Consider the following 20457-nt stretch of genomic DNA (forward strand, 5'->3'; position numbering starts at 1 on the left):
ACTGATGAGGGGGTGGTTAGGGTTAGGCACTAGGGAGAGGTTAGGGTTAGGCACAGGCACCGGGGAGGTTAGTGTTAGGGGTTAGGTTAGCATACTCCCCTCTCCTCATGAGGATTCTAACCTGGTCGGGATGCTGGCTTCGGGATCACGAGCACTGGCATCCCCTACCCAACCTATATGATTTGTGATCTGTATGCAAATCATTTACAGTCCAGTGCTGACCTCTAGTGGTTGTTTGGTAACATGCAAAATTTCAATACTCTTAGGGGGTATATTTACTAAAGTGAGAGTTTTTAGAAGTGGAGATGTTGCCCATAGCAACCAATAAGATTCTAGCTATTATCTTCTAGTTAAATGTTAAGAGTGAAATCTGATTGGTTGCTATGGGCAACATCTCCATTTCTAAAAACTCTCACTTTAGTAAGTGGTTAAGGCAAGAAGCGCTTTTTTTTTTTTTGGATTCGTATGTACTAATTACTATTGATACCTGCTGATATCAATAGTAATTAGTACATACGAATCCAAAAAAAAAAAAAAAAAAGGCGCTTCTTGCATTAACCACTTTTTACACTATTTCGAGTAGTGACAACGGAAGCAGCTATAAATTTCACAGGTGTGCTACTAGATTATCAACCAGGACAATTCTCACTTTAACTATACTCCTTAGGGTCATATGTAAAAGGGTGCGAGTTTCTGTGCCAGTATGTAGTGGCACTCATTGACTGCGGAAACAGTGCGGGAATGTTCCGTAACTCGCAGTATATAATAGGGTGCGAGCTTTATGGTGTGTACGTAACTCACATGCGACTACATGTGCAAGTTCTGGCAGCAGAGCTCATGAAAATCTTGCAAACTGGAATGCGAGTTTCATTAATGCAAGTTGTTTCGCTTTAAATCCATTGGTACCCAAAAGTCGCCTGAGTTGTACCTCACAGGCCCTATAAAAGTCCCACCTCTGCCATTTTGTACTTGGTTTTGAAAGGAGACATTGTAGCTGTGGAGGAGTTTTGCTTTTGAGAGTGTTTGTTTGCAGCATCATCATGTCTATTGGGGGTGAGCAGAGTAAGGAGGAGGAGGTGTTTGTCACCCAGCCTGAGTTTGAGGAGAAAGGTAGTAACAGGAGGAGGAGGATGAAGAGCCTGCTGTGCCTACTCCAAGGAAGGCGAGAACTTTTCAGGAATGGGGGGTTCACCTATGAGAATTGTGCAGACAATGGTGCCAGTGCATGGTACACTCCTAGTAACCCAGTCTCTCAGAACAACACAGATACGCAAGAAGGCATTATGGCAGACCATCACTGATGCCATCACTGCAGTACTGTGTTGACAACGTCAAGAAATGTTTCAATGATGTGAAGCAAGTCTTTAAGGTGAAGATAGCCAAGGAGCATCAGGAGTCGTGCAGGACAGGGGGTGGCCGAGCAGAACCCACCCACTACACAGCCTATGAGGAGGAGCTCAACAGCAATTACATGGCAAAACTGTGTGTAAAGGAATCAAATGGAGAAAGCAAAATATTCACCAGTATAACAAGTGAGGTACCCCTATATTTGTGCTCCAAATAGGGATCCCCCAAATTTTTTATAAATATATGTGACTACCCATACACAGTAATAGTAAGGCCCTGAACTTTAGCTGACCACTCTCTCCCTGGAGGCTGCTAAGCCTGCACAGCCAAGGGGGGGAAATTTGAAACCCAGCCAGCAACCTCAGCCCGGTAAAATAGACTATTTTGATAGGATCTCTGGGTTGTGGGGCAGAGGGCCCAAAGGGCAGGTCTACACTAGGGGCCACTAACCAATGGGGGGCTGAAGCTGCTGTTGAAGAGGTGATAAAGGGAGCAGCTCTGACGGGACTGGGGGTTCCTTGCCAGGCTGCTGAGTGAGAAAGTGTTTCTGCCTGTGGGGCAGGAAGGGGAGAGAGCTGGATGGCTGGAGGGAGAGGGGTTATGCCAGACTCCCCTGCCACTGCTGTCACATACCTGCCCTGTTGGAGGACTGCTGAGCTGGAGCAGAGAGGAGGCTTAACAGAGGGAAGTGTTGCAGAAAGTGACAGACCTGTGCCGTGGAAAACCTGGCACGGAGGAAGAAACTGTCTCCAGATAAGCATTGGATACTACCCCTAATCAATCATTAGTGCTGCCTGTGGGTCTGTCTCTCCCCTGCTGCTGGGCACTTACTTCATACTGCTCATCTGCTTAGCTGAAGACGGGAGTGCCGCTGCTACTGGAAGATACTCTACGCCACTGCTGGGACCTGCGGAGGATGCTGCTACTGACTGAAGAGAGCTGCTGCCGCTGAGGAGGATCACCGTTGGAGAAGACTACCGCCGGGACACACTGGGTGATCAAGGGGAACCAACCGTAACAACCCACCTGCGGCCGGCTGCCCAGAAAAGTGCCCGTGGACCGGAGGACACCCGCTGAGTGGTGACCTTACCGGGGAGAGAAGACCGCTGCTGCCTGGAGCTGCACGCAGCCACTGCTTGAGGAGTCCCCTGCTGCTAGCAGAAGCCCACGGAGGAGGTGGGAAACCTGTTGGTTAGCCGCGGACAACGCAGAAGACAACCCTCGCTGAAGAAAGCCCCTGGAAATTACAAATCCCTTTGCTGTGCCTGACTAAGGAGGTTGGGGAGTCAGGAGTCTAAGCGCAGCCTGGTGTGATGCACTGCATCCCGGGCTGCGCAGTTCCAGTTACCAGGAGTCAGAATTTAGGCAGAACAGCCCCTGCCTGTGGTGAGACTGACTACCCCTTGCCCCCTCCCCATAGTGCCTTCTAGTGTATCCCCAGCCTTTTTAAGTGTGTCCCTTTTCCGCTTCTAAGTGGCTGCCGCCGTGCAGTTGTACTTAGTCCCTTACTCTTAGGCCCACTCAGGGGGTCAGTGTAAAAGAATATGCTTAGTCTCTTATGTGTGATTTGAAAATAGGGGGGGGAGTAAGGGATAGGACGCCCCCTCACTCTGTTTAGTTTTGTTACTTGTTGGGAGTATTATTTTTCCTGTGAACCTCCAGCTCATGCTGGGAGGGGACGAGATTTGGTTATTGCATCAGCTTATGTCTAATGCAATTGTGATTACTGTGTATGTTTTTTTGTTTTTCCTTTCTTGCCATGAAATGTATATGCATTCGCTGGTAGTGGTGGAAATGCAAATGCCTTTAATGTAATGTATATTCATCCTTGCTGGTGCCTAATTTGTATGCGGACATTTCTCAAAGCACTGTGAATTTCTACTGTCAAAGTTTGACCTTGTTGGTTGCTGTGATGCAATGTATGTGTAATGCTTATGTAACCTTGTGTTACACCAGCTGGCAATTTTTGTGGTAAAAGTGTTTAAATGTTACAAATCTGCCAGTGAACTACTGCTTCCAGCATAGCCTATGTGTACTGCATAGACTGCCGTGATACCAGCTTACTAGCTTTCTCTGCTATACTCTCTGTGCACCCCAAAAGCCTGCAGTACTCTCGCAACTGTTGTATTGTGCTGGCCTGTATTTGCTACAGGTAAAATTGCACACTCAAAGGCCTGCAGGTGTTTCCCATCATTGACATTTATGCTGAGCCAGCCCTAGGCATAGGCATTCCAGGCAAATGCCTGGGGCATTTGTAATGCCTAAGGGGCATCCTGCAGCTCAGAACTATTAGCGGTGCAGCAGGTGCAATGCACCAGGTCCCACGACAAAGAGGCCTGCATTGCTAATACTGAGTCACACGCTGCTGCTGGGCGCGGGCAGTCTGACTGTGACCTGAGGATCCACGCTCTGACCAGGCTGTCACTATAAAACCTCACACCCAGACCCTCCCCCCTGAGTCCCCGTCCCCTCCGCTGTCTATACTACATGCACACTCGTTTCCCTGCCCAAGACCATGCCCTGGATCCCTGCCCCTTCCTCTCCAGTCTATCTACTGTCATCTCACTCAGTTTCTTCTATTTCCTCTCCTTTCCTGTGCCATGGAGACCAGTACAATTTAGCGCAAAGAAATTATACAGACCCAAGGTACAGTTATACATACGCATGCACTCTGGGACCAGATTCCAGCATCAACAAGAAACCTCCATCAACAGCATCAGCATGAAAACTCCAGATTGGGGTCAGAACACACATATATATACCCTTACAGAAATAGACTATACAATAGAAAAGTTTGGCATGGTTTCATTGGTTCCCAGTGCGGGTGTATCTGTTGCAGGATATTTAACAGGTTGATTCAAATGGACACAGGTCAGCCTCCGACAGCCTTTTGTCTCCTTTTTCCCGCCTCATGCAAATCTAAGCTGTTAATTTTACAAAGTACATTTTAGTGTTTTAACTCTCTACTGTTCATAAGTTGAGAATGCAGGTTGCGATCTTCTCACCGATTATACCGGAAAGCTGTTGAGAGAGTCGATCAGTACAACACCAAACACTGTTTGCTTATCATGTACTAAACCTTAGATACCAAAAAATCTTTTATTTCACAGCATTAGTAATAAATGGATAAAACTTGAATCTTATACTTTGAAGCTATGGAACCTTTTACATGAATGTGCAGTGTGTAAGTATTAGGGGTTTGGGAAAAGATGCTAGTTAACTTGGGGCAGATGCGTACGCACAAAGCTAATAAACAGCGTTCGCATGTGGGGTATCATGCATTCGCTAATGTGCGACATGTTATCAGCGCAACTGTGCATAATGTGCGGTGTTTATGCCTGTGATTCCATTTATGATGGATTTAATATACATATATATATATATATATATATATATATATACACACTCACTAACATTTTTAAAATGTAATGTGTTATGGGCAGTGAACTTCCCACCGATTGCTGGTGCCATCCTGTCTGAGAGTGAGTTTAAAAGCTTTCTTCTGCCTAATTAGGATACCTGTGTCAGTTCTTTTCAAGCAGATTTCTTACCATTGTTCATTCAGTCAAATTCAAGTGTCTGGGCCATATTACAATTGCCGCAGCTACACCTGTCCACATGTGGGGTCTCTCCCTTTACATGCAAAAACACCCACAGTTCCTGGTGTATAGTCTTTTCGAATTACTTTTCTCAGGAAGCTGTTTTCCTAGACTCTGCGTGAATACTGTGTGTGTTATGGTATTTTTTATGCAAGGTTGTCCTAAGATACATCAGGGTATGGTTTCTGAAAGGATTATTAAAACATTGCCATATGTACTGAGCTTGTGAATTGTAACTTAAAATGGCGCTGGGCGGCCATTCGCAAATGGCTTTGTGCAGATTCTTATTTTTAAGATGGAGTCTGGTTTCCATTCGCAAGATGGCTTCGCTCCAAGCTAATTTTACACTGATTCTGTCTCAGCCACTAAACCAGCTTCGACAATTATATGGCCCTCACTGCTACGCACTCTGCATTATATGGCCCTCACTGCTACGCACTCTGCATTATATGGCCCTCACTGCTACGCACACTGTATTATATGGCCCTCACTGCTACGCACACTGTATTATATGGCCCTCACTGCTACGCACTCTACATTATATGGCCCTCACTGTATGTATGTACATTTACCTATATATGTATCTATCTATAGAAAGAGAGAGATGTAATAGATATGTTAAAATGGGGGCAAATGAATCACAATTTATGTCCTCTGCCAGACTCCTAAAGGAAGGATGAAGAGGAAGAAAGAAAAGGGGGGAACACCTAAGAGGTAAGTGAAAATTCAGTATCATGTATGAAGAGGTGTCTGCAGAGTGAAGTGTGGTGGGATTATCTGCTAGGGGGCACCAGACATCTGAATAGCAGTCTGTATGTGTCCAGGTACATTTCTGTATTTGCTTGCATCAACTATTTATATGCAGTGTGATCGACAGTCAGAGAGGATTTGGAGGAGGTAAATGGGAGCGGCAGTTAAAAAGCAGGTGTGTCCCATCCTGCATTTGTGTTCTCGTATGGAATAAATATGGCTTCAGCATCTCAGTTCCCGCTGCCATTCTGTGCGACCATAGGGTCACTGAGGACTGCTACTGTAACATTGAGGGATCGACAACCGATGCTGTATCTTTGTACGCAGATGCTTAGATTTACAAACATGCCGTTGGGCATCTTACAAGGTTTCTTGCAAAGAACTGAGGATCACATAGGGTTGAGGTTACCAAAAGGTAAAATAAGGGCAGGCTAGATGGGCCAAGTGGTTCTTATCTGCCGTCAAATTCATGTTATGTTTCTATGTCTCAATACATATCATCCCCTTAGCTGCGACATTTGCATATTTTCGCACAGCAGCTGCGTACAGGATATGACTCTGACTTAGGCCCATAGACAGAGGTTTTCCTACTATCCTTTCCACCATGTTAGGAAAGAAGTATGTGTTTGTTCTTGTTTATACATAAAAAGTATATAAAAAGCATCTGCTAACAATAAATAACTTGTAATGAATAAATAAAAAATATTGTTATGGGTATGCTCATTTTGCTAACAGTCCTTCAGGCATTACTGCATCATTGTAGAATTGTCCTTGGATACACTAATGGATCCTTTTTTACCTTTTCTCATAATACCTCTGACCTTGTTCATTGGCTCAATGCCCTTGTACTACCTCTAGGGATGGCCATCGATCATCGAGGGTTAGCAACCACCAATGGTCGATGGTTTTGCCATCTATTGTGTAGATCTGATCATTCTCTGCATCGATGGCAGAGGACAGGCACATTACTGTTATTTTGTTTTTCTGGCCAAGGGGGGCAGAGGCATAATTAGGGTTGATGACGACTGGGGCAAATTAAAAAAAAAAAATTAATGCATTACATTAAATTGAAAAATCCTAAATTGCAACAGCCACTATCAGCCCTTCGTCTACATAGATGAAACACATGTGGTGGGGTATGAAATAAATAACTAAAAAGCCATGTCATTAAAAAAAATGCCAACCATTCTGATCTGGAGATTGAATTGACATTTCACCTGATGACAGGGCCTGCCTAAGCACCAAACAGCCATCTCAAATTCGCTCTCTGGTCAACAGGTGGAGCAACCGATAAAGCCACCAATCAGTGCAGCATTAGGAGTTGGCACATGTGTGTGCCAGTATGCCTCTCTACACAGAAGGGCTGTCATTCATAGTGTCTCGTGGAGACTAGAGGTAGCCCTAGGTAAAAAAATTAAAAAGAGGCCCCATAAAACAATGCCCCCATCCCTCATTCAGTGTAATTTTCCTAACTCATCACCACTACCTGAAACCATATCTCGCCACAGAAATACTCCACACAAACACCCCTCCCTATAACCATACCTCACCACAGAAATACTCCACACTAACACCCCTCCCTCTAACCATACCTTACCACAGAAATACTCCTCCTACCACCATTACCTGTAACCATACTTCACCACAGAAATACTCCTTACTGACACCACTTCCTCTAACCATACGTCACCTCCAGTGGCATCCCTCTCCACGGTGCTACACGGTGCGAGAAGTGGCATGCTGTGGGCAGGGGCGGATTGGGATGGAAAACCAACCCGGGAAATTTCTGGAAGCAGCCCTAATGGGGGAGGGGACTGTTGAGGGGGCGGGGTTTGTCAAGAGGCAGGTGGCAGGATGCTCTGAGTTGGATGCAGTGGTGGCTTTCTTTGCATCTTTTGCTGCAGTTGCGCAGGCGGTATAAAGCTAATGCTGCTACAGAGCCCTTCCCTGGTGTACATCCGTGCGTCTGAATGGGCAAGACTGAGACAACCACTTTTAATGCCTACAGCTGCTGCATTCATGCTTTGTGCTTTTATAGACCCCCCCCATCAGTCGCACTGTTGACGTAAGTTACAGTGTCATTCATGTCTCTGTATATAACCACTATCAACAACATGCCTGTGTCACTCCAATAACACCCTCACTCATCTACATCTGATTAGCCAACCCTCTGTAACCACCCAGGTACAGTACACCAAACACATTATTAATATACTTCTTCATGCATGCGCCAGAATCTGTACTGTGACTCTGTACGAACATTATCGGGATGCATGATGGAAACAAATAAAATACACATTGGCACCAATAGGAAAAGACAAACATTGGCCCCCGACAGGAAAAAACATAACACATTAGCAATCACAGGAAATAGCAACACACACATGGGCTCCAACATGGGAAAAAAAGAACATTAGCCCCTCAAGAAAAAAAAAAAACAAATACATTGACCCTCACAAAAAATAAATAAAACACATTTGCCCCTAACAGGAAAAAATAAAACTCATTTACATTTACCCCCAGCACCTATTAATACATTTACCCCCAGCACCCAATAAGTTTCCCAGTACCCATTACTAAATTCACACATAGCACCTATTATTACATTTACCCACAGCACCCATTCATTTTCCCAGTACCTATTACTACATTAATTTTCCCAGCACCAGAGGTGTAATCAGAGTTGATGGCGCCCAGGACATATGAGAAAATAGAGCTCCTTGAAAACTGTTCCGTAAAATTCTTACATTTACATTCAAATAAATACATACTGGAAACGAAAAATAGGGAAGCTTAAGGGCAATGCGAAAACATCAATATGACAGAAATGAACACCACATTCATGAATGGAATATTTAAGTGGACAGATAAGGACCTGGGGGACACCTAGGCCCCCAGAAACTATAGGGATTTTGATAGTGTGAAATACATTTTAGATGTCTTTAACATTCCTGTCACCATTCGGCCACTTAAAAATAACTTTCTGCTCTTATTAATCTATCACCCTCTTCAAAGGGTAAATTGTGCTGATCTTACCCTGTAAAGAGGGGAGAAGTGGAAGACAAGGGAGGAGGATGTGTGTGGCAGTTGGACAGTGTGTTGTGGGAGCAGATGGGAGAAATAGAAGGGGGACATATGGGATGGGGAGACAATGGGAGACATACACACAAAGGGGGGACACAGAGTAGCTCACATATTTTTTTACTGACAGAAAGACATAAAAATGGTGACAAACACATAGGGAGAGTGAAGTTAATGACAGAGGATGAAACAAACATGGAGGGTGATGTAATAGAAATGTAACCCTTCATTACCAGTTAGTAAATAGTGCCTCCACCCAGATTTGTATCTGATATAAATTATCTAGGCTAACCTGGGAAAGCCCATACTATGTAATGACCGTATTATACTTGGGGTGTATAGTGTTAGTGTATATTGTATTAGAATACAATTTCAATACATTACATACCCAATCACTTATCTATTCTTTCAGGTTCTGGCTCCTCAACAGTTTCTATACACTCCTTCAGGTAAGTAAATCATGCAATATATATATATTTTAGTTATTCTTTTATCCAAGAAAATCACATATAGTTGCAAAAGTAACCTATGCTATTAAGTTTCAATTATAACACTCCTACCAATATAATTATACTATTATAACCTCAAGCAGTATTTTGACAATATAACAATACACATATAAATATACAATGGATTGGATAAACTCTCGGGATTCCCTATAACTTATAGTAAGTGACTATAACAAAAAGAAACCAGAACTGTGGGAAGGACATTTTAAGTTAAAGTCTTGAATACAGCCTCCTGGCAGAATAGATAGTTTCTATCGGTCCTCTTTTACGGACCAAATAATATCTCCGCTTACAGGTGAACCCTGTTCTCAGCTTACGGTATCAGTTACACTCTTATTAAACAGCATAAATATACAGGCTCCGATAGAGGGACAAAAGTCAAAGTGAGAGTTTATAGGTGAAATATTTACAATATCCCCAGATTTCTTTAAAACTAATTCCTTACTAGGTGTTCCTCTCTCTCTCTGGGTCTGATGTCCATGAAAGATGTAATTGTTACAATGTTGCAGCCTTGAATCCTCTGTAGACTGAATAAGTGACTCTGTAACAAGTTATATTCAGCTGCATCAGATAGTCTTATTTCATTAGGAGCCTTAACTCACCCTACTTTCCGCTGGTGTACTTCTGCTCCACTTTCTCTTTCACTATTATTGCTCCCAAGTGATAGCTAAATACATATATATATACTGTATCAGTTTACATATGTTGGCAATAGGTGGTATATAAACGCTCAAAGAGAGTGGGCAACAATACTGTTTGAAGTATAAGTCACTATCACTATCCTAGCTGAAACAAATGAGGACTTCCCCTATATCTCTATATATTCTGGGTTGTTAACTTGCTCCTCTTTAATGGTCCTGGCATTTGGTTGATCCCTGTGTTCTGTATTAGCAAAGCTTACTGGGCTTCTGTATAAGCAAAGTGGTTTCTATATGTTGGTACCCTGAATTGGTAAAGCAAGGTTGCTATACCTATCCAGGTCCCATGCAGCCTTTACGGCTACTACGGCTCCTATATTAAACTGACTGCTTCGGCTTGCACTTCACCGGCTTACTTAACTGTTTGGCCAGCCGTCCATCTACTTCATTCACTCCCCCGGCCTGGAGTCTTCTCTGACGCAGCTGCCTGCCCTGGAAACCACGCCCCCTGGAGATCTCAGGCTACCTTAACAACTGCAGGCCCCCACCATCAAGTGCCTGCTTGGAGCCTCTTACTTCTCCTCCGCCACAAAGTCCAGCGACTGCAGTTCGGCAGCTGCCGCTGAAGGTACCAGAAATACCAGAAAGCCCCACACTGGCCTGTCACTATCCGACTACTGGCTGCCGCTAGGTTTTTCTCTCATCGCAGCGCTGGTAAGTCTGTTGTACAGCTCTGGAGGGGGGAACCACTAACTGACCCAACTGCCGCTGTCACTTCCTGTATCCATCTGGTCATCACATGACCAGCTCCTTTCCTATGGCACTAACCTCTACCCTGAGTGTTTGTGCTCCAACAATGACTTTTACCACCCTGTACAAAATATACACATTTCCTATAACATCCTGTTATCTATATATACATTAACATAAATATAAAATATTCTCTGTATTCAAAAGGGTTATTCTGGTTACCAATGACTGGTGCGGATCCCTACTATAGGGGTAGTGTTGCTACCACCCAGCCCTTTTAGACTAAATACACCGACGCTGGCTACAGAAACATAGGATTTGATGGCCGATAAGAACCACTTGGCCCATCTAGTCAATCTAGCACATGCACACATACACACTAGGGTTATCAGAAGCCAGTTAACAAACCAGTATATTTTTGGATTGTGAGGAGAAATCGGAGTAACCGGGGGAAACCAATGCAAGCACAGGTAGAATATACCACACCTTTTAGGGGCATGGTGGGAATTGTACCCATAAACTCAGTGCTCCACACATTCCTGGCAGTGCCCATCTCCTACACTTGCAACACATTCCTGATTGTGCTCAACGCCTACACTCCCCTCACTACACTCCTAATGCCCATCTGCTGTATTCCCCTCAAACTCCTGGTATTGCCCATCTCCTACTGTAGATCCACCTCACACTCCTGATAGTGTCCATTCCTGAACCCTCACCTCACCCACATACCTAGTAGTGCCCATGTACTGCATCCCCCCCTGCACCCTCCTGGTGATGCTTATCTTCTACATACCCTCCAATACACACTTCTGGTGGTGCCCATCTTGTACATACCACTCCCCCCTCCCCCACACATATACCTGTTAGTGTTTCCGGCTCTCCCAGGTAATTCAAGCAACATGCCACGGTGCCCGCAATAAAAATTATACTTATTGGACAGATGCGGCACTCAGGGACTTGTTCAAAATTCTTTAATCACATCAGCGTTTCAGTGCCACCTAAACATAGGCACTGTCCTCAGGCTAACAAACAACATATTAACATACCTTAAATACATACACCCATACTCCACGTGAATGCCAGCCAGGGCGCGATCATACACCCGAGAGGGCGGCGCAACTAGATTACATCATCATTGGTAAACTACCTAGTGACAATCACCATAATAACATATGGGCAAGTGAGTATAACAACTACCGGTGCCAGCGGGAGGTCCAGGCAAGTCACTCCATGTCCGACAAGGATCAGGGTAAGATAGGGAGAGTCACCCGCAGCATTGCATCTTAGCAGCGGGCACCCAATTCACTCTTGAAAAGAGCTTAAACATTTAAACCATACCATTAATCTCCTGCTGACTTATGTTTTAATTCCATTTGCACTACTTTCCAAATACCCTTTACTGTTTATTTTAGTATGCATTTGATTTATTTCATATTTTATTTCATTTTTATTTGATTTTATTGCTAGTGGTTACAGTCATAAATACCTGCAACACATATATATATATATATATTAGGGATGTGCAGGCCCGGATAGGTTCGAGTTTGCACGTGGAGTTCGGATTTTTCCCGCCATCCAGGAATGATGATGTTCGTCCATGTAAGATGACGTTTTGCCTCTTTCTGAGTTCCGTTTTTTTGGAGGGAAAAATCCGAACTCCACGTGCAAACTCGAACCTATCCGAGCCTGCACATCCCTAATAAATATATATATATATATATATATATATATATATATATATATTATATACACACACACATATATATACACAAGTCTTGAACTATCATACACATAATCATTACATTCACATACCATTAAAATCCCCATAGCAGCACAATAACATTCAGACTCTCCTGATGGTGGCCATCTTCTGTATGCACCCCCCCAAACTTGGCAGTGCCCACATTCTGCACCTCTCCTGGTGTTGCCCGCCATCTTCTGCATATAACCCACACACACACATGGTGCTGCCCATATTCTGTATAACCCCCCTACACACACACTTGCGCTCTCTCTCCTGGTGGTGGCCATCTTCTGCATTCATCCCCCACTACACACACAGACACACACCTGGTAGTGCCCATACACCCCCCCTTACACACACTCTCTCTTCCCTGGTGTGGCCATCTTCTGAATACACACACACACCTGGTAGTGCCCATACGCCCCCCCTACACATGCACACACTCTCTCTTCCCTGGTGGTGGCCATCTTCTGAATACACACACACACACACACCTGGTAGTGCCCATACACCCCCCCCCCCTCCCCCCCCTTACACACACTCTCTCTTCCCTGGTGGTGGCCATCTTCTGAATACACACACACCTGGTAGTGCCCATACGCCCTCCCTACACATGCACACAGTCTCTCTCACCTGGTGGTGGCCATCTCCTGCATACACCCCCCCCCCCTTTCCTACATGCACACACACACCAGTGCCCATATCTCTCCCTCTCTCCCTCTCTCCCTCTCTCCCTCTCCTGGTGGTGGCCACACACACACACACCTTGTAGTGCCCATACCATACCTCCCAACATTTGCAGGCTGCAAATAGGGACACCCGCACGCCGAAGGCGCGTGGTCTACCCATGTAAGGGGCGTGGCCTATCAGCACGCCCCGTTTACATCACTAAGGGGCGTGCCCAGCATCTCCGGGATGCTGGGCTGCCCCCGGGCCTCCCCTCTGTGCTGTGAATAGACGCTGTGCGCATGCGCACGGCATCTATTCACGCTTTGCATACACAAAGCATACATGCTTCTCCCAACTTCCCCCCCCCACCGCGGAACACTGCGGCCCGCGGGTGGGACAGCCCCAAAAAAACGGGACTGTTGGGAGGTATGCCCATACCACCACACACACACACACACACTCTTTCTCTTCCCTGGTGGTCTCTCTCTCTCTCCCTCTCCCCCTCCCTCTCCACACACACCTGGTAGTGCATCCTCCTCCCCCAACACACCTACCTATACCTACCTGGTGGTGGCCATCTTCTCCTGGGTCTGGATTGGAATGGAATCCATGCATAATCTTCAGAGTTCAGCTCCCAACGAGAGCCCACCCCGCCTCCAATACTTGTGGCCACGCCCCCTCCCATGCTGACTGCACTGTACTGGCTCCGTGCACAGGGGGAGAGGGCCTGATTTCCTTGTGTGTAATAACTGAAGCCACGGGTTTGTCAGAGAGAGCAGAGGGCACCTGTCAGTACATAATCATGTGCTTCATAGTATTGTTGTTCTATGAAGCACATGGTTGTATACTGCTGGCTGCCCTGCCCCCTCTGTCTGACAAATCCCTAGTTTGTTACACATAATGACATCTGATCTTAGTGCAGCAGTGTGACGGAACGTGGTGCGGTATCATTGTTGCTAGGGTGCACTGCTCATAAATATTAATAGGAAAGCATCTGTCTGTCCCCAATGCCCCTCCTACCGGCTAAGCTACTGACCTGTCGTGCTCCTCCCTGCTGCTCCTGCTCTGTCTGTGATGCTGCTGCTACTACTACTACCAGGACGGAGCCTCGGCAGCAGTAAAATTCAAAGTCCGCCTAGCCCCGCCCCTGCGCCAGTGTGACTGTAGGCACTGGCAAATTTATAGAGCGGCCTGGCTGACAGACAGTGTCAGCCGGCCGGCAGAGGAGTGGATGGGACCGGCCCAATCCGCCCCTGGTTGTGGGGGCATTACCTCTCAGGAAGGGGGCATGGCTTTGTGGCCCAAACCCCCGTGCCCATTACTTGGGGGGGGGGGGGGGTGCAGGAGGTCCCTGTGTGGAGTGCCAGCCGGCTCCCTCAGTGTAAGGGGCCGAGTGCTGCACTTAATGCTACTCCTCACACCACTTCCTGTAACCATACCTCACCACAGAAATACTCCTCACACCACTCCCTGTAACCATACCTCACCACAGAAATACTCCTCACACCACTCCCTGTAACCATTCCTCACCACAGAAATACTCCTCACACCACTCCCTGTAACCGTTCCTCACCACAGAAATACTCCTCACACCACTCCCTGTAACCGTTCCTCACCACAGAAATACTCCTCACACCACTTTCTGTAACCATACCTCATCACAGAAATACTCCTCACACCACTCCCTGTAACCGTTCCTCACCACAGAAATACTCCTCACACCACTCCCTGTAACCATACCTCACCACAGAAATACTCCTCACACCACTCCCTGTAACCATACCTCACCACAGAAATACTCCTCACACCACTCCCTGTAATCGTTCCTCACCACAGAAATACTCCTCACACCACTTTCTGTAACCATACCTCATCACAGAAATACTCCTCAAACCACTCCCTGTAACCGTTCCTCACCACAGAAATACTCCTCACACCACTTTCTGTAACCATACCTCATCACATACTGTAAATACTTCTCACACCACTCCCAGTAACCATACCTAATAACAAAAATACTCAGGGCTGGTGCAAGGTTTCTTGGCACCCTAGGCATTTCTTCAACCTTGTGCCCTCCCCCCCTCCTCCCTCGGATAGCTACACAAGCCCTTATACAGTGCCCCCAGTAGTGCCCCTTATACAGTGCCCCCAGAAGTCGTCCCCTGTGCAGTGCCCCTGGTAGTGATCCCCTATGGTTCCAACTTAACCATACATCCATAAGCTGTGATAAGTTTTATATATTTTTTGCTCAATAAATATTTTATACTTCACAATGTCATATTTTCACTATTGAAAGAGGAGGAGAAAAGGATTAACTGGAAAGAGAAACCATTATATGCTTTTCCCAGCACCAGTAGAGAGTGAGTGGGGTACGCCCCTTTCCTTCATTTATTTTCCCTTAGAGGTGTTGTGTCTACCTTCACACTGTTCACTGGTGAAAACAAGAAAGATACCTTTACACGTGGGGTGTATATCCACTAGCATGTGAGTGGGGTACGCCATCTTTTCTATGGTTCATGGTTCTATCTTGTTCTTCATGGTTCAATGAACCCATTTATGTGATCATGTTTTCCATTTTTATGTTTTCTTTCACATATTGTGGTATAATATGCGAATAACTACGGATGGACCTTAGCCACTATAAGAAAGATACATTACTACTCCATTTTCCGACATTGAAGGATTAAGTATTTTCCAATATTTCCTTTTTTGTTCATTTTTCCTAATTATGATTGTATATAGGATAACCATTTAGTACCAGAGCCACCTCATATTCAGAGTTCATTTACCCTCACCACAGACATACTCCTCACACCACTCCCTGTAACCATACCTCACCACAGAAATACTCCTCACACCACTCCCTGTAACCATACCTCACCACAGAAATACTCCTCACACCACTCCCTGTAACCATACCTCACCACAGAAATACTTTTCACTCATACCACTCCCTCGTATCATACCTTACCCACTATAATTCTCCTTACTTACCATCACTCCATAACCATATACAGTACCCATTGAAATATACCTCCCCTACCACCCCATCTTGATGCCGTGAGTTTTCCACTGTAATTTCTGTTACTCACTATCATTCTTGATACAATGGGGTATATTTACGAAGTGGTGGCTTTTGCATCTCGGTGGGTTTGAGCTGAAAATTTAAAGCAGCACTAATATTAACTGCAAAGCTTGCCATGTTTTGCATTTAATATTAATGCTTCTTTAAATTTTGATCTCTATCATGCCAAAATACATTAGCACTTCATAAATATGGGTTGGGTATGGGAGACCGGAAGCTGGGATGCTGGCTGTCAAAACAATTGATAGTGGCATCCCGATGCTCAGAATACCATCAAGGGCTAGGCAAGTATCCTAACCCTCCCCCCTTCACCCCTAACCCTCCTTTCCTGCATTATAATCCTCCCTACCACGCACCCTAACCCTCCCAGTTAGTGCCTAAACCAAACCCTCCCCCCTTAGTGCCTAACTCTAACCCCCCACAGTGATGCGTAACCCTAACCCCCCCTGTCCGCAGCCTAACCCTAGCCCCCCCGGCTAATAACTAACCCGGCCCGATACAGTTAAGTTCGGGATGGCGGCTGACAGAATTCCGGCGTCAGATTATCAACTGATGTCAAGATTCCGGCGGTGGTGTTCTGGCCGCGTGCCGGGTTTTTGACTGCCGGCATCCTGTGCGGAGGTAAATTGACTACATCCCCATAAATATATCCCTCTCCCACCCTGGACACAAGTACACTATAAAAATGGCTCAGGAAATTATATATTATAAAGGCATAGTCGTGCTCTTATAGTAAGGCTGCATCTAAAAAACTACAATTCTCCCATAGAGCGTTCTGGAGGGGGGTCATGGTGTTTAAGGGGCTACACCTCAAAAACTATTGGAGGTACCGAGCTGAAATTTGGCATGGACGGGTAGAACTGTCGTCGGTGCTGCTTGCCAAATTTCAGGGCATAAACCTAAAAAATGAGGATTTGGGAAAATTATTTTTTTTGTCTATGGAATATAAATGTGACACAGTCGGGATAGGGGCCCTCTCCTGGGGTAGATGGACTCCCTCTTTACACACACAGCAGCCGAGGAACCAGGACACAAGTCTGGGGTTCTTGTACAAACTGACCGGCGCCAGTCTTTATTGTACCAAATGCATAAACCAAATAAAACAGTAAACAAAACCCTAGCCCGGCTGGGCACTAACTAAACAGTGGGTACCCTCACTACCAGAACAGTAGGGCCTACTGCCCTCACCATCAATAACAGCATGTGCACAGTACTTACAGGGTAATCATACAGTGTCTCTGGACATGCTAGCCTGCATGCCTACTTCCCCAGGTGTGAGACACTCAGCCACAAACAAACCATGCTTATCTTCGCCATCTCCAGCTGCAAGCCCTAATGAGCCTGTTACCAGGCTGAACGGCCCAAAATCTGGAGTGGCCTGTGGATGGAGCCCTCCCTCTCCTCACATCCACACCCCCAGGACCCAAACCGGCTTTTCCAAAAGCCAATACTCTGGTCTGTTTACAACACAGACTTCTCCTGGGTTTTTTTTTAGAACACATAGGCCAAAACCTAGGACAAATGTACCTGCCCTTGACCACTTTACCAGTGCTACTATCACAATAAATATATATATAGTCATTATATGAAGAACTCATTTGTTATTTATCTTTCTATAAGTCACAGTATTTTGCTTTTAAATATTTTTGTTAATGTTTTAAGCCGTTGCTTTTATTGTGATGTTTTATTGACCTGGTATGATTTGTAATTTGGAGAGCAGCATAAAATAGTTTTTACTATGTATCATCATTCTGGATATTATGTTATATTGATGAATGCATTTGATTGGCTGCTCACTCCTATTTTAATGAATCTGGTTGCAGTGTTTCTTTAAATCAGGCTTTCTTGTGGACTTTGGGCCTGATTCGGAGATTTACGCAATGCGATTTTTACGCAGATCGAGTGATTGTTTGCCATTATGCATGCGTGTCAGTTGCACTGCGTTATGATGTGCAATATAATCCATACTGTCTGTGAATGGGCCGGGCCGGATGACAGGGATAAGGGAGCTGGGGGTACGGGAATAGGTGGGCAGCTGTGCCAGTCGCCAGTTAGTTAATAGACTACAATTAGGCACCGCAGACCCATTTTTACCCCTCTGAACTTTGGGGCCCAGGATGGGTGTACCCCCCTGTCGCCGGGACTGAGTACAGTCACACACAAAAGCACTGGACAGATCTGACTGATATGTGCACTGCTCAGAGGAGTCTATTGAGAAGGAGCAAATATGATTTAACTCCCTCACAACACAATCAGTATCACCACGAGATCAAAATAGACGGGCAAACACGATCCTTAGTAAATCCATGATTTTGGTTGCAAAAAACACGCGAATCCCAGCGTTGTCTAATGTGTTTATTCTCAGTCAAACACGATTCTTAATGAATTTATCCCTAGAAGTTTATTGGAAAAAAACGGTCACAAAGGCAAAATCTGTCACTGCCATTGCTGTGGATGTGCTTTTAAAGATTTTTTGGATCAAACTGTTTAAGGAAAATAATTAAATTAAATGAGTGGACTCAATATGCAAGCATGAAGTCAAACCAAAATGTGAAGAGGAGTATAAACTAATGCTCTGTTCAAACCAGTTTAAAATGAAAATACATTTTTATTAAAAAAAAAAAAACAACAAAAAAGAAAATTCAAACAAATAAGAGAGAACCAATATAAGATTTTGGTGCTTATGAGTAAAGTAGGCCTATATGCTATCACACAGAGCTGGATGCGTCTTATGTTCAGGGTAAACTCTCCATAGTAATAAAAATGTAACTTTTTGTGGGATTAATTGTACTCTTGCGATACAGATGCAAATTCCATCCAACTCAGCATGAACTCCCATGTTCCACGTATCAAACAGTAAATGCCATAATGTACCACAGTAAAAAAGTAACATATTTTATATTTGGATCTTATAAGTGTAAATGGTTGAACTGGCATGGGGTTTCAGCAATTTTCCCATGAAATACACATATTTTGTGGATACCACTGAAACACCTTTGCTTGGGTACTAAACCGCAGTTTCCTAAATCCTAAAAATGAATTATGCTCTATTGTAAGTACTACCAAGTAATGTTATTATAATTTTATAGTGAATATCAAATGCATTATTGGAGTATTTAAAAATAAGAGACACATGCTTAAATATATTACTTTAAAACTGGAATACTGTATGTCTGTAACAGATTTAATCAGATATCTAACCCAACTTTAGAGAAATATAGTGTAGGTTCCTGAGTGGTTTGTGTCTTATATTAACAATAAATGTCTCAATCAAAGGTGAGACTGAGTAGTAACAGTTACATACTGTATCTGTAATTAGTATTTATATTATTTCAGCACTAGTTGGTAGAAGTGGAAATATACTTAAACCTTGAACTTCTCATTCCTGCCATCCCCCGAGGCAAATGCAGGATTTTTTAAGAGGGGTTTCCAAATTATTGAGTTTGGATCTAACGTGGCCTGTCCATGGAGACGGTATAATTAGCACTTAATGAGCTATAGTCAGCCTCATACATAGTGAAGTGTATATAATACATCAGATATATACAGGGCCAGTGATCACAGTAAGGCATTAGATGCTGCAGTAAGGATAGCCCATCTGAGCTGAATGTTTTTTTTTCTCAGGATGTGAGCTTCATTCCACAGTCCAAGTCCCCCAGCCTCTGACAAGTATTGGAGCTAGTCTGGGAGTTTAGGGGAGCAGCAAACAAAACCTAGCAACAGCCCTGGACATATAGGAGTACATTGGTCTCCTTAGTCACTGGATAGTGTGTACAATACAGTATTAATAATTAACACTATAAATAGTCTGTAGGTTCTAGGGAAGAGAGTCTAAAAAATTTACTTTCTATATCAAACCTATAGCACTAGAAATATCATTGCTACTGTGGTCATGATTTGAGACACTGGCCGTGTGGTTAAGGTGGAATTTCCAGTTAACTGGAAGCCCCCACTGCATTTGCCTATGAACCCAACTATAAATGTCTTCTCACAGAAGGTCAGTATCTATCTGTAACCTTTCTCCAAATAGTTGTATCCAGTGCTTAGTATCAGCTTTGATGCATCAGTCAAATTTCAAATAACATGAATTATGCTCCTTAATATACCATTCTTCATCATGCAACTATGAAATGATTAAACAAGTAGCAAAATTGTTCAATACATTCCTGCACAATATTTTTTGCCTTAAATTTGCAATAAATAGTATATTACATGGATAATAAACTTTGACATTTTCAATGATTATCAAATATTGTTTATAATGTCACTGTAAGTCAGTTATTTG

The sequence above is a fragment of the Taudactylus pleione genome, unplaced genomic scaffold (genome assembly GCF_031769625.1).
Source record: "Taudactylus pleione unplaced genomic scaffold, aTauple2 ptg001103l, whole genome shotgun sequence".
NCBI classification, from domain to species: domain Eukaryota; kingdom Metazoa; phylum Chordata; class Amphibia; order Anura; family Myobatrachidae; genus Taudactylus; species Taudactylus pleione.